Raw genomic sequence first — 14,263 nt, 5'->3', positions numbered from 1 at the left:
TTACATAATTATCCGCTGCGGTGCTTCTGGCGGAGATAAAAAGGAGGTGAGTTTGCAGTCTTACACCTCCTCCTATTCCTTCTCCTTCTCCTCCTTCTGTTCCTTCTCTGCCTGCTCCTCCTCCTCCTTCTGTGATTGCTTGCTTCTTCTTTGTTCCCTTTTCCCTCTCTCCTGTATCTTTTCCTCCTCCTCTTCCTTCTCCAATTCCTATTCCTTCTGTATATGTTCTTTCTCCTCCTCATCCTCCTACTCCTACTTATGTGATAATTTCTTCTTCTTTTTCTTCTCAAGCTACGGTCACACTTGCTATTGTTAACGCTAGCCTGGCTTTTGTTTTCGCTGGCTTGCCAGCGATACGCGCGGTAGTCTGGTCATACCACATGCAAAGTCCGCTAGCTAGCTAGCTAGCGGATCATATCATAACAACGCTAGCCGGTATGGAGGAAGCACCTCATGGATTCGCTCTGTCCACAATTACTCTTGTCATTTGTTTTGTAGCCAGTGAGGACTTAACGAAGAAAAGAAAGACATGTTTTCGAAGGCCTTCTTCTTCTTCAGTGTTAACAATGTTTTGGCAGTGTACCACCGAGGTCAAATGAGAACTGAATATCATATTTCCATTAAAGAAAAAAAATACAGGAATTTTTCTTGTATTGTCGTCTAGCTCTTTTATTACGCATTTAAAGTCCCTCCCCCAAAAATAAATGGAATATTTTTTATCGCATGTATGCTGAATAAACGATAGTTTCTTATTACCTTCCATTCGGCTACCGCTATCGCCAGCAGCACATGACACTGAAAACGGTCCGTAGCGATGCTCAAGGCAGCCGGTATCAATCCTACCTCTGTGTCTGCTCCTCCTCCTCCTCCTCTTCCTTCTCTGCCTGATTATCTTCCTCTTTCTCCTGTTCTTCCCATTCGCTCACCTTTCTACTCTTAATACTATTTCGTTACCTGGTGTGTGTGTGTGTGTGTGTGTGTGTGTGTGTGTGTGTGTGTGTGTGTGTGTGTGAGAGAGGGGGAGAGGCTATGTACGTGTGTGTGTTCGTGTGTGCGTGTACTCTAATTAACCAGTAATCTACCTGCATTTCTGGGGCTTCTATAATGCAGGTGTCGGCAGGCAGGTGTGCTTAATTAAAAGGGAGGCAAAGGGAGGACCTATGGAGTGTATTTTTTGTCATATGCTATAGGGAAAAAGTGCATAGGGAGGGGAGGGAGGGAAGGGGAGGAGGACGGGAGAGGAAAGGGGAGGAGAGGGAGGAAGGAAAAGGAGTGGAGAGGATAGAATGGAGAAGAGGGAAGGAGAGGGATGGAAGGGATGAAGGAGAGGGAAGGAATGAGTGAAAGTGAAGTATGGGAAGGAGAGGGAAGGAAGGAAAGGGAATAGGGAGGATTGGATGAAGGAGAGGGAAGGAAGGAGAGTGAAAATGAAGAATGGAAAGGAGAGGGAAGGAAGGAAAGAGAATAAGAAGGACAGGATGAAGGAGAGGGAAGGAAGGAGTGAAAATGAAGAATGGGAAGGAGAGGAAAGGAAGGAAAGGGAATAGGGAAAATGGGATGAAGGAGAGGGAAGGAATGAGAAGAGGGAAGGAGAGGGAAGGAAGGAAAGGGAATAAGAAGGACAGGATGAAGGAAAGGGAAGGAATGAGAAGATGGAAGGAGAGGGAAGGAAGGAAAGGGAATAAGAAGGACAGGATGAAGGAGAGGGAAGGAATGAGAAGAGGGAAGGAGAGGGAAGGAACGAAAGGGAATAAGAAGGACAGGATGAAGGAGAGGGAAGGAAGGAACGGGAATAAGGACAGGATGAAGGAGAGGGAAGTAAGGAGAAGAGGGAAGGAGAGGAAAGGAAGGAAAGGGAAGAAGGAGGATTGGATGAAGGAGAATGAAGGAATGAGAGTGAAAAAGGTGAATGGTTAAAGAAGGAAGGGCAGAGGAAGGAAGAGAAGAGGTTAGTAGGATGCTGATGAAGGAAGGAAGGAAGGAAGGAAGGGAGGAAGGAGATAGAAGGAGAGGAAAGGAGAAGTTACGTAAGGATAAGAATTGTAAAAAGAGAAAAACAGGGAGGAAGGAGATAAGAGGAGGGGAGGAAGGGTAGAAGAGGAAAGAGGAGGGAAGGAAGGGTAGAAGAGGAAAACAGGGAGGAAGGAGATAAGAGGAGGGGAGGAAGGGTAGAAAAGGAGAGGCTGGAGGAAGGGGCGTCCAGGAGTTATCGCCAAAACAGTCCAGTACAGTTAGATTCTTACCGCGAAGTTCTGTCACGATCACACAGCCAGTCACCCGTCAACCCAGTCACCTAGTAAGTCAGTCAGCCAGCCCATCCGTTAGTCAGTCCACCCGTAAACCAGTCATTTAGTAAGTTAGATAGTTAGTTAGTTAGTTAGTCAGTCAGTCAGTCAAACCATTAGTCCTTCAGTCAATCAGTCAATCCACCAATCAGTCAGTCATTTAGTCAGTCAATCAATCCATCAGTCAGTCAGTCAGTCAGTCAGTCAGTCCACCTGTGAGCAATACTTAATTAGCTTCAGGTATTAATTTCACACGTGACCCAATTAGAAGGTGGAGCCGTCACTATAAAAATTAAGCTTACTATACCATGAAAGACTGATGATGACGATGATTGGATAAAGAAGAGAGAAGGAGAAGGAAGGAGAGAGAGAGAGAGGAAGAGGAGGAGAGAATAAAGGAAAGGGAGTGGAGAGGAGAAGGAGAGAGGAAAGGATAGGGCAGGGAGAGTGAGGAAAAGGGAATGGAGGGGATAGGATACGGAAGAGGGAGAGAAGATGACAAGTATACGATAAAGGAGAGGAAGGAAGGAAGGAAGGAAGGAAGAAGGAAGGAAGGAAAAAGGAAGGAAGGAAGGAAGGAAGGAAGGAAGGAAGGAAGCATTTAGCGGTGTGTGTGTGTGTGTGTGTGTGTGTGTGTGTGTGTGTGTGTGTGTGTGTACTTATATATTGTAATCTCATCCTTCCTTCCCTTCCTTATTCTTCTCTTCCTCCACCTTTCGTTATACTCTTCCTCCTCCTCCTCTTCCTCCTCCCCCTCCTCCTACTCTTCCTCCTCCTCCTCATCTCGCCTTCCCATTAGCAATCTCCTCCTTCTTTCCCTTCCTCATTCTTCTCTTCCTCCACCTTTTGTTATACTCTTCCTCCTCCTCCTCCTCCTTATCTCGCCTTCCCGTTAGCGTTCCGAGTCAAGTGGTCGCGGTCTCATCTCACGCATGCGCAGATAGGACAGTGCATAACGCAGTGCATAATTATAACGTTCCTATGAGACTTGAGGTCCAAAAAAAGTCGCTACCACACTTATAACGCAAAGAAACACTGAATGATTAAGTGAACCCTTCCCAAGTGAATGCATGAAGAAACACTAAACAATTAAGTGAAATGTAAAGACAGTAAAGTAAGTTAAGTTATAGTAAGTGAAGCTAAGTGCATGAACGGTACAGATGACGAGGAAAAAGTTGGAAAGTTTCGTTTAGTCGGCGCAACATCTACAGAAAACGAGGTGCACGTCTGAAAGCCCGAACCAGCTGCTAGGAACTGTAGTGTAGATAATTGTGTTCAGCAGATGAAGCTAATAACTCACACTAATAACTCAATGGAAAAACAAAAACAAATGTAACGGGCTTGTCGGGGGGCGTTTAACCCGGTAGCAAGGGCGGCCAAATTTTCTTTACCAAATGTACACTTGATGGACCAAATTTCATGCATAAACTGGATGACATGTGTTGATATTATATTATATTTTGCGGAGGATGATTGAGTGATGATTCTTTCTCATTATTTTGTAGAGGACCCCTAACTAACCTAGCGTAACCCCTAAACTTTAACAACCTGGTTAACAACTAACCTACAACATGACCCCCGCAGCTACCGGGTTAAAGGGCGTTGATTAAGGCTTCAGCTTCCTTAAGGTGAATATATTCGTAGCCTTTGCACAGGAGCGTCGGAGCGAGTGACGAGTTTTTTTTATATAACACAAAAGTAATAAATATCTTGCAACAACATTACGTTCAGAGTAAACTTTCTTACTGACTGATTGACTGAGTGGTTGACTGATTGTTTGACTGGCTGACTGATACATTGATTGACTGACTAAATGACTGACTGACTGGTGGATTGACTGATTGACTGAAGGACTAATGGTTTGACTGATTGACTGACTGACTGGTGGATTGACTGATTGACTGAAGGACTAATGGTTTGACTGATTGACTGACTGACTGGTGGATTGACTGAAGGACTAATGGTTTGACTGATTGACTGACTGACTGGTGGATTGACTGATTGACTGAAGGACTAATGGTTTGACTGATTGACTGACTGACTGATTGATTGATTGACAGACTATCTAATTGACTGACCGAATAACTGACTAACTGACTGACTGGCATTCTCGTAAATCGTAGCATGCTCTTTTGTTTCTTTTTCGTCACAGTAAGAAGTAAGAACAGAGTAATACAGCCTCACGCTCGAAGGGAAACTTCAATAAACTTAAGCACCCGCCCACGATGCTGTTTTTTGCTTGTTTTCTCTAAGTATAAGAAGCAAGAACTGAATGTAATAAAACTTTAGTACCCGCCCACGATGCTGTTTTTTGCTTGTTTTCTCTAAGTACAAGAAGCAAGAACTGAATGTAATAAAACTTTAGTGCCCGCCCACGATGCTGTTTTTTGCTTGCTTTCTCTAAGTATAAGAAGCAAGAACTGAATGCAATAAAACTTAAGAACCCGCCCACGATGCTGTTTTTTGCTTGCTTTCTCTAAGTACAAGAAGCAAGAACTGAATGCAATAAAACTTAAGAACCCGCCCACGATGCTGTTTTTTGCTTGCTTTCTCTAAGTACAAGAAGCAAGAACTGAATGCAATAAAACTTAAGAACCCGCCCACGATGCTGTTTTTTGCTTGCTTTCTCTAAGTATAAGAAACAAACACTGGTTAATGCTGCCTCACGTTCAAAGGGAAACTGTAATAAATCTTTAGTACCCGCCCACGATGCTGTTTTTTGCTTGTTTTCTCTAAGTACAAGAAACTAACACTGGTTAATGCTGCCTCACGTTCAAAGGGAAACTGTAATAAATCTTTAGTACCCGCCCACGATGCTGTTTTTTGCTTGTTTTCTCTAAGTATAAGAAGCAAACACTGGTTAATGCAGCCTCACGTTCAAAGGGAAACTGTAATAAATCTTTAGTACCCGCCCACGATGCTGTTTTTTGCTTGCTTTCGATCTCTAAGTATAAGAAGCAAGAACTGGTTAATGCTGCCTCACGTTCAAAGGGAAACTGTAATAAATCTTTAGTACCCGCCCACGATGCTGTTTTTTGCTTGTTTTCTCTAAGTACAAGAAGCAAGAACTGAATGCAATAAAACTTTAGTACCCGGCCATGATGCTGTTTTTTGCTTGTTTTCTCTAAGTATAAGAAGCAAACACTGGTTAATGCAGCCTCACGTTCAAAGGGAAACTGTAATAAATCTTTAGTACCCGCCCACGATGCTGTTTTTTTGCTTGCTTTCTCTAATTATAAGAAGCAAAAACTGATTAATGCTGCCTCACGTTCAGAGTGAAAACATAATCAAACTTTCCATCACGTCAATGGTTTCTATTTTTATGTTTTGTTTTTATAATACTAACAGACGAGAACCAAGTATATCAACGACTTTCCTCTTCATGTTATCTTTTGTGTGCGTGCATTAGAACTAAAAGATATATATATGTAATGATCCCCAAATAAAAACAATATCACGTTTGATTCATGAACAAATTAAGCTTCGGTCGGTATTATAAGATACTCTCGTTTCTCACATCAACTATTTCGAGAGGTCAAAGAGGGGATCAATCGGGTTCTAATGAGTGTTTCTTTAGGTTCACGGTACAGAAGAAGGGTCATACTACCACCAGGGTCATGAAACTACTCCTGGAAATGCCCCAAACTCCTACGAAAGCCTTGTCAAATATGTGAACTTGGGGGACGAAATGTTTAGCAGGTTCACGGTACAGAAGAAGGGTCAGACTACCACCAGGGTCATGAAACTACTCCTGGAAATGCCCCAAACTCCTACGAAAGCCTTGTCAAATATGTGAGCTTGGGGGACGAAGTGTTTAGTAGGTTCACGGTACAGAAGAAGGGTCAGACTACCACCAGGGTCATAAAACAACTCCTGGAAATGCCCCAAACTCCTACGAAAGCCTTGTCAAATATGTGAGCTTGGGGGACGAAATGTTTAGTAGGTTCACGGTACAGAAGAAGGGTCATACTACCACCAGGGTCATGAAACTACTCCTGGAAATGCCCCAAACTCCTACGAAAGCCTTGTCAAATATGTGAACTTGGGGGACGAAATGTTTAGTAATACGGCCCATTAGATCTGCATTTAAAGGAAGAAATTCAGACAGGCAAAATCAATTCTTCGTTTCTCTCTTTATAATGAAATCGTGTCTATAATCAGCCTTCCTTCTATTTATCTATTCTATTTAACTATTTATTTATCCTATTTATCTATTATCTATTTATCTGTCCAAGCAATACAGAAAGTTGGAAAGGAATACAGACTGTTTATTCACCATTTTTCTCTTAATAATCGCATCATAACTTCATCAAAATCATCCTCTAATTTCCTATACAATTAATAAAGCAAGTCTGAAGGAAATACAGATCATATATTCACTACTTTTCTCTTAATAATCGCATCATAACTTCATCAAAATCATCCTATAATTTCCTACACAATTAATAAAGCAAGTCTGAAGGAAATACAGATCCTATATTCACTACTTTTCTCTTAATAATCGCATATAACTTAATCAAAATCATCCTATAATTTCCTACACAATTAATAAAGCAAGTCTGAAGGGAATACAGTTCATATATTCACTACTTTTCTCTTAATAATCGCATCATAACTTAATCAAAATCATCCTATAATTTCCTATACAATTAATAAAGCAAGTCTGAATGGAACACAGATCATATATTCACCATTACTCTCTTAATAATCGCGTATATAATCAAAATCTTCCTTCCACATCCTGTTCTGTCTAATAAACTAATATGCAGACCATCTCTTCATCATTCCTCTCTTATAGTCTCGTCACAACTCATTCGAAACCTTGATCATGTTTCCGTCCGATCAGTAGAGCAGGTTTTGGTCTTACGAGTGACATTCCTGCCCTGGATACCCACTTCCCGACACAGCTGATGCTCGCGGGCAGGGCAGGGCTGGGCGGGGAGGGGACGGGGAAGGGAAGGGAAGGGAAGGGAGAGGAGGAGGAGGAGGATGGAGAAGGAGATCGGGGAAGGAGAGAAGGGGAAGAGTGGGTGAATGAGAGAGAGAGAGAGAGAGAGAGAGAGAGAGAGAGAGAGAGGGAGGGAGGGAGAGAAGGGAGGGAGGGAGGAGGGGAGGGGCAACACCAGGGCATCACTCCCACTCAATCCAGTCTCCCCCACCCGACCAGAGACCCGTTAGGTTAGAACTTGTAACCGTACCACCACCACCACCACCTCTGTCACCACCACCACCACCACCACCACCACCACCAACAACAACAACAACAACAACAACAACAACACCTCACCACCACGAACACGACCCCACCACCTCATTCACCACCACCACCACCACTGTCACCACCACAAACATGACCCCACCACCTCCTTCATCATAACCACCAACTCCACCACTACCACCACCAACACCACCACCACCACCACCAGCACCACCACCACAAACATGACCCCACCACCTCCTTCATCATAACCACCAACACCACCACTACCACCAACAACACCACCACCACTACCACCACCACCAACACCAACAACAACATTGACCCCCCACCACACGACACCTCAATAACCATCTATCCCGTGTGTGTGTGTGTGTGTGTGTGTGTGTGTGTGTGAATCGTATTATAATTCTTTACAATGTTCCCTGAATCGCTTAATTGCCCCGGTGGATGTTCTTTAATGAGTGAGTGTTTAATTATTTCCGTTATCCACGTTAATCATCTCGTCCCCACACCTGTCTCACCTGGATGTAATTACTGCGACGTGGAGTACCGTGAACCTCATTAAGTGCCGTTAAGTTAGTAAGTTGATAATAAGAAATGCGTTAAATAATAAGAATCACAGGGAGCCCCTTCACACCATGTCACCCCGCCACATTACCTCCCGGCTCTTCACCCCGTAACCTTATAACCCTTTAGCCTCGGTTTTATGCACCCTTCTCACCTCTGCACACACACACACACACACACACACACACACACACACACACACTTGCAGCTCCCATTCCCCTCCCACCCTCCCTTCACCTTACGCCCCATTCCCTTTCCTTCCTTCCCTCACGTCATCCCTTCCCTCAACCCCAACCTTACCTTACGCCAGCCCTTCCCCTCCTCTCCCCCATCACCCCTCCCCTCCTCCTCCTCCTCCTCCTCCTCCAACAAAGCCAACACTATGCTCGGGTTTATATCAAGAAACTTCGAATGCAAGACGCCGGAAGTAATGTTATCCTTATATAACTCAATGGTAAGACCTCACCTCGAGTATGCGGTACAATCCTGATCCCCTAGTTACAGAAAAGACATTGAATTATTAGAAAGAATCCAGCGACGCGCTACAAAGATGATTCCACCCTTGAGAGCCCTGCAGTGTGAAGAACGACTCAGGCGACTTAATCTCTTCACGCTGGAAAAGAGACGCCTGCGGGAGGATATGATTCAGGTCTTCAAGTACCTAAAGAACTTCCGTAACGTTGACCACTCCAAGCTCTTTGAGCTACAGACCAACTCAAGAATTAGAAACAACGGCCTGACCATTCACGCGAAGCGATGCAACACAGACATTGGTAGGAGTTTCTTCTCTAACCGAGTCATACGCAATTGGAACGACCTCCGTGCTGAAGTAGTAAGTGCGGAAACCATCAACTCCTTCAAAAATCACATCGACCGTCACTTCGTGACAGCAGGACTAAACTGAAAATCCGCACCGAAATGCCTTGAACTGCTCTGCAGGCACCCAGCGACTGTCAGGCAGATCACGGCTCTACAGCAGGCAACCTCGTAATGAGCCAATGGGCTTTCTGTTGCCTGTCATTCCATGTTTCCATGTTTCCTCACCCACCTCACCCACACTCTAAACCGCCTTCCTTTTCCTCACCCACTCACCCACAACACCCACACCCCCATCCGTGACTTCTCGCCTCACCTCTGCTCCGTTGGTGACCTCATTCGGTGACCTCGAACTTGTGGGTCTGGTCTCGGTCTCGTCTTTGACCCGGAGCGAGACGAGTCCAGTCACCCCAGAAAGTCAGCCTTGCACATGAACTAGATAAATGACGTAACTGACCTAGATAATTTTATTTTTTTTGCTGTTGATGATGATGATGATGTTTTTGTTGTTGTTGTTGTTGTTGTTGTTGTTGTACAGTTAATATCGATGTCTTCTTCTATTTCGTCTATTCTCTTCGATTTTATTTGTGTCCTTTCTTTCTTTCTTTCTTTCTTTCTTTCTTTCTTTCTTTCTCCCTTTGTTTCTTTCTCTTTTTTTTGGGGGGGTCGATCATGAAGTGGACGATTTTCTTTCTTTTTTTGTGTGTTTTCCTAACATTTCATCGATGATTTACTTTTTTTTTTACGGTGGGGAGAGGAACGTGACTGATAGCATATGTGTGTGTGTGTGTGTGTGTGTGTGTGTGTGTGTGTGTGTGTGTGTACGTCAAAAATATATAGCACAGAGGAGGAGGAGGAGGAGAAAGTGAGGCGAGTAAACGAGCAGCAAGCAGGAGGAGGAGGAGCAGGAACAGAAGGAGGAGGAGGAGGAGGAGGAGGAAGTGAGGCGAGTAAACGAGCAGCAAACAGGAGGAGGAGGAGCAGAAACAGAAGGAGGAGGAGGAGGAGGAGGAGGAGGTGAGGCGAGTAAACGAGCAGCAAACAGGAGGAGGAGGAGCAGGAACAGGAGGAGGAGGAGGAGGAGGAGCAGACAACAAGATGACTGGACGCGGAGAAAGTTGCGGAAATTACTTTTCTATCCTGCACCTGACTACTGCTATAGACCCGTGGGGGGGTGGAGGGAGGTGTGTGTGGGGGGGGGGGGGTGTATGTAGAATATAACCTTTATACTACCTCCATACAATCAATAACAGTACATACTATACTCCTACATACACAACATAGAACACACTTTCCTATTTTTCTTTAATATCACACTGAGGGAAACACCCGAGGAAACGATAACCTAACCTACCCTAAACTAATGTAATTTAACCTAACACTCCCAAAGGAACGATGACAGAACCTGACCTAACCTAACCTGGCCTAACCTAACCTAATCTGACCTAACCTAGTCTAACCTAACCTACCCTCCCCTACCCTAATCTAACCTGACCTAACCTAGTCTAACCTAACCTACCCTCCCCTAACCTAACCTAATCTGACCTAACCTAGTCTAACCTAACCTAGCCTACCCTAATCTAACCTGACCTAACCTAAGCTAACTTAACCTGATCTAACCTAATCAAACCTCGTCTAACCTGACCTAACCTAACCTAATCTGACCTAACCTAGTCTAACCTAACCTAACCTACCCCACCCTAATCTAACTTAACCAAACCTGTCCTAACCTAAGCTAACTTAACCTGATCTAGCCTAGCCTAACCTAACCTAACCAAACCTCGTCTAACCAAATATAACCTGGCCTAATCTAACCTCACACACTCAAGGAAAAATTACCTATGAGTAAGTTTGAGTCCCGAGCGATGCCCTCACGCAGTTGGCAGCGGGCCAGAGAGGGTGGGGGCGTTAGGGCTGGAGGAGAGAAGACGAGAGGAGGAGAGGCGGGGGAGGAGACGATAGGAGCTGTAGGAGAGAAGACGAGAAGAGAAAAGGAGAGGAGAAGAGAATGGGGAGAGGTGGGTGAAGGGTAAAAGCGAAAGAGAAGAGGTGACGAACGCGAAGAGGAGAGAAAAAGAGAAGGAAAGGAGAAAAGAGATGAGACGAGGAGAGAAAAGGAGAGGAGAGGAGAAGGGGGAGAGGTGGGTGAAGGGTAAAAGAGAAAGAGAAGAGGTGGCGAAGGCGAAGAGGAGAAGGAAAGGAGAAAAGAGATGAGACGAGGAGAGAAAAGGAGAGGAGAGGAGAAGGGGGAGAGGTGGGTGAAGGGTAAAAGAGAAAGAGAAGAGGTGGCGAAGGCGAAGAGGAGAAGGAAAGGAGAAGAGATGAGACGAGGAGAGAGAATAACTAGGAACAAAAAAACGGGGAAACAGAGAAGACGAGAGACGGGAAATGAGGACCAGACGCCTCTCCTTCCGAAACTGACCTCTCTTTCGGCCACCTCTTTGGATTCTTTTTAGGAGCAGCAAGTAGCGGGCTTTTTTACTATTGTTTCCTTTTTTTGTGCCCTTGAGCTGTCTCCTTTGTCGTAAGAAAAAGGTACAGGAGAAGGATGTGGATGAAGGAAGGAGAAAAGCAAGACATGGAAGAAAGGAGAATTAGAATAAGGTAGAGAAGAACTATCCAGGAAGCAGCAGGACGGGATGGAAAGAAAGCCCTGGAGGTGTGGAGACTGGAAGACACAGGGGAGGGTTAAGGACTGGAAAGGAGGAAGGGAGGGAGGCAGGCAAGGAGGGTCTGGGCGGGGGCGGGAAGGCAGGTTCAAGGCCAAGAGGAAACCGACCCTACGGTGCTCCAAGGCGGGACACCACACCTGCGTCCGGTACACACGTAACAAACACACACACACACACACACACATCTGACTGAGTAAAGGTTCTCGGGGAAGGTGTTGGACTGTACTAACCGAAAGGAGGAGGAGGAGGGAAGGAATATGAGATGAGAACTTGGAATATGGAGGAAGGGGAGATGTGAATAACTGGAAGAAGGAAAAGATGAAAGAATAAAAGAGGAAGAACTACTGGGATTAACGATGAAAAAGGGAAGAGATAGTGAGGATAAGGAAAGAAAGAAGAGAAGAACAGAGATTAAGACGAAGAAAGATATGAAAAGGCATGGTAAAAAATGAAGCACAAAGAAGAGAAAGGGGAGAAGAGGGTAAAATCTGATGACATATACGAAGGAAAGAAAGAAGATCCTGGATGAGAAGAGAAGAACAGAGCATAAGACGAAGAGAGATATGAAAAGACATGGTAAAAAATGAAGCACAAAGAAGAGAAAGGGGAGAGGAGGGTAAAATCTGATGACATATACGAAGGAAAGAAAGAAGATCCTGGATGAGAAGAGAAGAACAGAGCATAAGACGAAGAGAGATATGAAAAGACATGGTAAAAAAAGGAAACACAAATAAGAGAAAGGGGAGAAGGGGGTAAAATCTGATGACATATACGAAGGAAAGAGAGAAGATCCTGGATGAGAAGAGAAGAACAGAGCATAAGACGAAGAGAGATATGAAAAGGCATGGTAAAAAATGAAGCACAAAGAAGAGAAAGGGGAGAAGGGGGTAAAATCTGATGACATATACATAGGATAGACAGAAAATAATATATGATAGGGAGTGAAAAAGAAATTAAATACTGATATGTTACGAGATACTAAGAATTCCGTTTTGTCCATTAGGCTAACCGGTCTGCTGGGTGGGAATATAGCCATGACGTAAGGACACAGACCCGCTCGGAACTATCTACGCCCACGATAGAGTGACAATACCCATGGCTACGTCAGGGAAAGCGTGTGTGGATATAATGATGATGTGGGGCAGCCATGGTGGTTTATCTAGACGGTTATTTAAAAAGGACACCTCTCCACCCGAAATTGACCCATCTTTCGGCCACTTCTCTGGACTCTTTTGAAGTAGCAGTGAGCAGCGGGCTTTGTTTTTGTTTTTTCATTATTGTTTCCCTTTTTTTTTTGCACTTGAACTGTTTCCTCTACTGTAAGAAATAAAAAATAAAATAAAAAAATATAAAAAATCCGGGTTAACTTTGATCATAACTACTTTAGAAGGCATTTTTGGACATTATTCTTATCAGGGTGGAAGCAATGATCACAGAGGAGTGTTACAGGGTTGGCATGAATGTCATAACTATCTTAGAACGCATTTTTGGATATCATTCTTATCTGGAGGGAAGTAGAGACGGTGATAGAGGAGTGTTGTACCTACGTCAAGATGCGTGTTAGTAGAATCTTGTTGGAAGGAATGACGTTCAAAGTGTTAGAGCTGCTTCAAAATGCGTGATTAGAAATAGCAGTCTGGGTGTAAGAATGAAGGGTGTTATCGCCACTACTTCAAGATGCGTGTTAGTGGAGTCTGGGTGGAAGGAATGACGACCAAGGAGTGTTAGAGCTGCTTCAAAATGCGTGGTTAGAAATAGCAGTCTGGGTGTAAGAATGAAGGGTGTTATAGCCACTACTTCAAGATGCGTGTTAGTGGAGTCTGGGTGGAAGGAGTGACGATCAAAGAGTGTTAGAGCTGCTTCAAAATGCGTGATTAGAAATAGCAGTCTGGGTGTAAGAATGAAGGGTGTTATCGCCACTACTTCAAGATGCGTGTTAGTGGAGTCTGAGTGGAAGGAATGACGATCAAAGAGTGTTAGAGCTGCTTCAAAATGCGTGATTAGAAATAGCAGTCTGGGTGTAAGAATGAAGGGTGTTATCGCCACTACTTCAAGATGCGTGTTAGTGGAGTCTGGGTGGAAGAAATGACGACCAAAGAGTGTTAGAGCTGCTTCAAAATGCGTGATTAGAAATAGCAGTCTGAAAGAAGAAGAATGAAGAATGAAGAATGAAGAATGAAGAGTGTCATAGCAACTTTTTTTTTACATCAAAGGATACGGCTCAAGGGAAACAAACAGAAGTACAAAAAAAAGCCGCTCCCACAAAAGTAAAAAGTAAAGACTAGCCAAAAGACAGGTCAATTTCGGGTGGAGAGGTGTCTTGATACGCTCTTCAAGATGCGTGATTTTGGAAATGGTAGTATGAGTGAATTATAATGATGATACTCGACTACAGGGAAGCAGAATTACCATATACGCTATCACAATGAACTCACGAAGGGGCGGGGTGATAGGACGCACCAGGCACCCACAGAGCGATACGGTGAATTGTATGGGTCATTATGGTAATCAAGAGATCCATCCACTAATAATTGACCTTCTTATTCATAGAGAGTAGGAAGGGAATGTAGGTCTTCGGTAAGCATATCAAACCAACATCATTTCCTTAACTATCGTATAAGAGTGATATGCATACAAAATTACTCTATTATCTGTTCTTATGCTCATAATTTCAAACGTTTTCAGCTCTCCAAAGACCACAT

The sequence above is a fragment of the Eriocheir sinensis genome, chromosome 11 (assembly GCF_024679095.1).
Source record: "Eriocheir sinensis breed Jianghai 21 chromosome 11, ASM2467909v1, whole genome shotgun sequence".
Taxonomy (NCBI): Eukaryota; Metazoa; Arthropoda; class Malacostraca; order Decapoda; family Varunidae; genus Eriocheir; species Eriocheir sinensis.
This window is presented reverse-complemented; position numbering follows the sequence as displayed.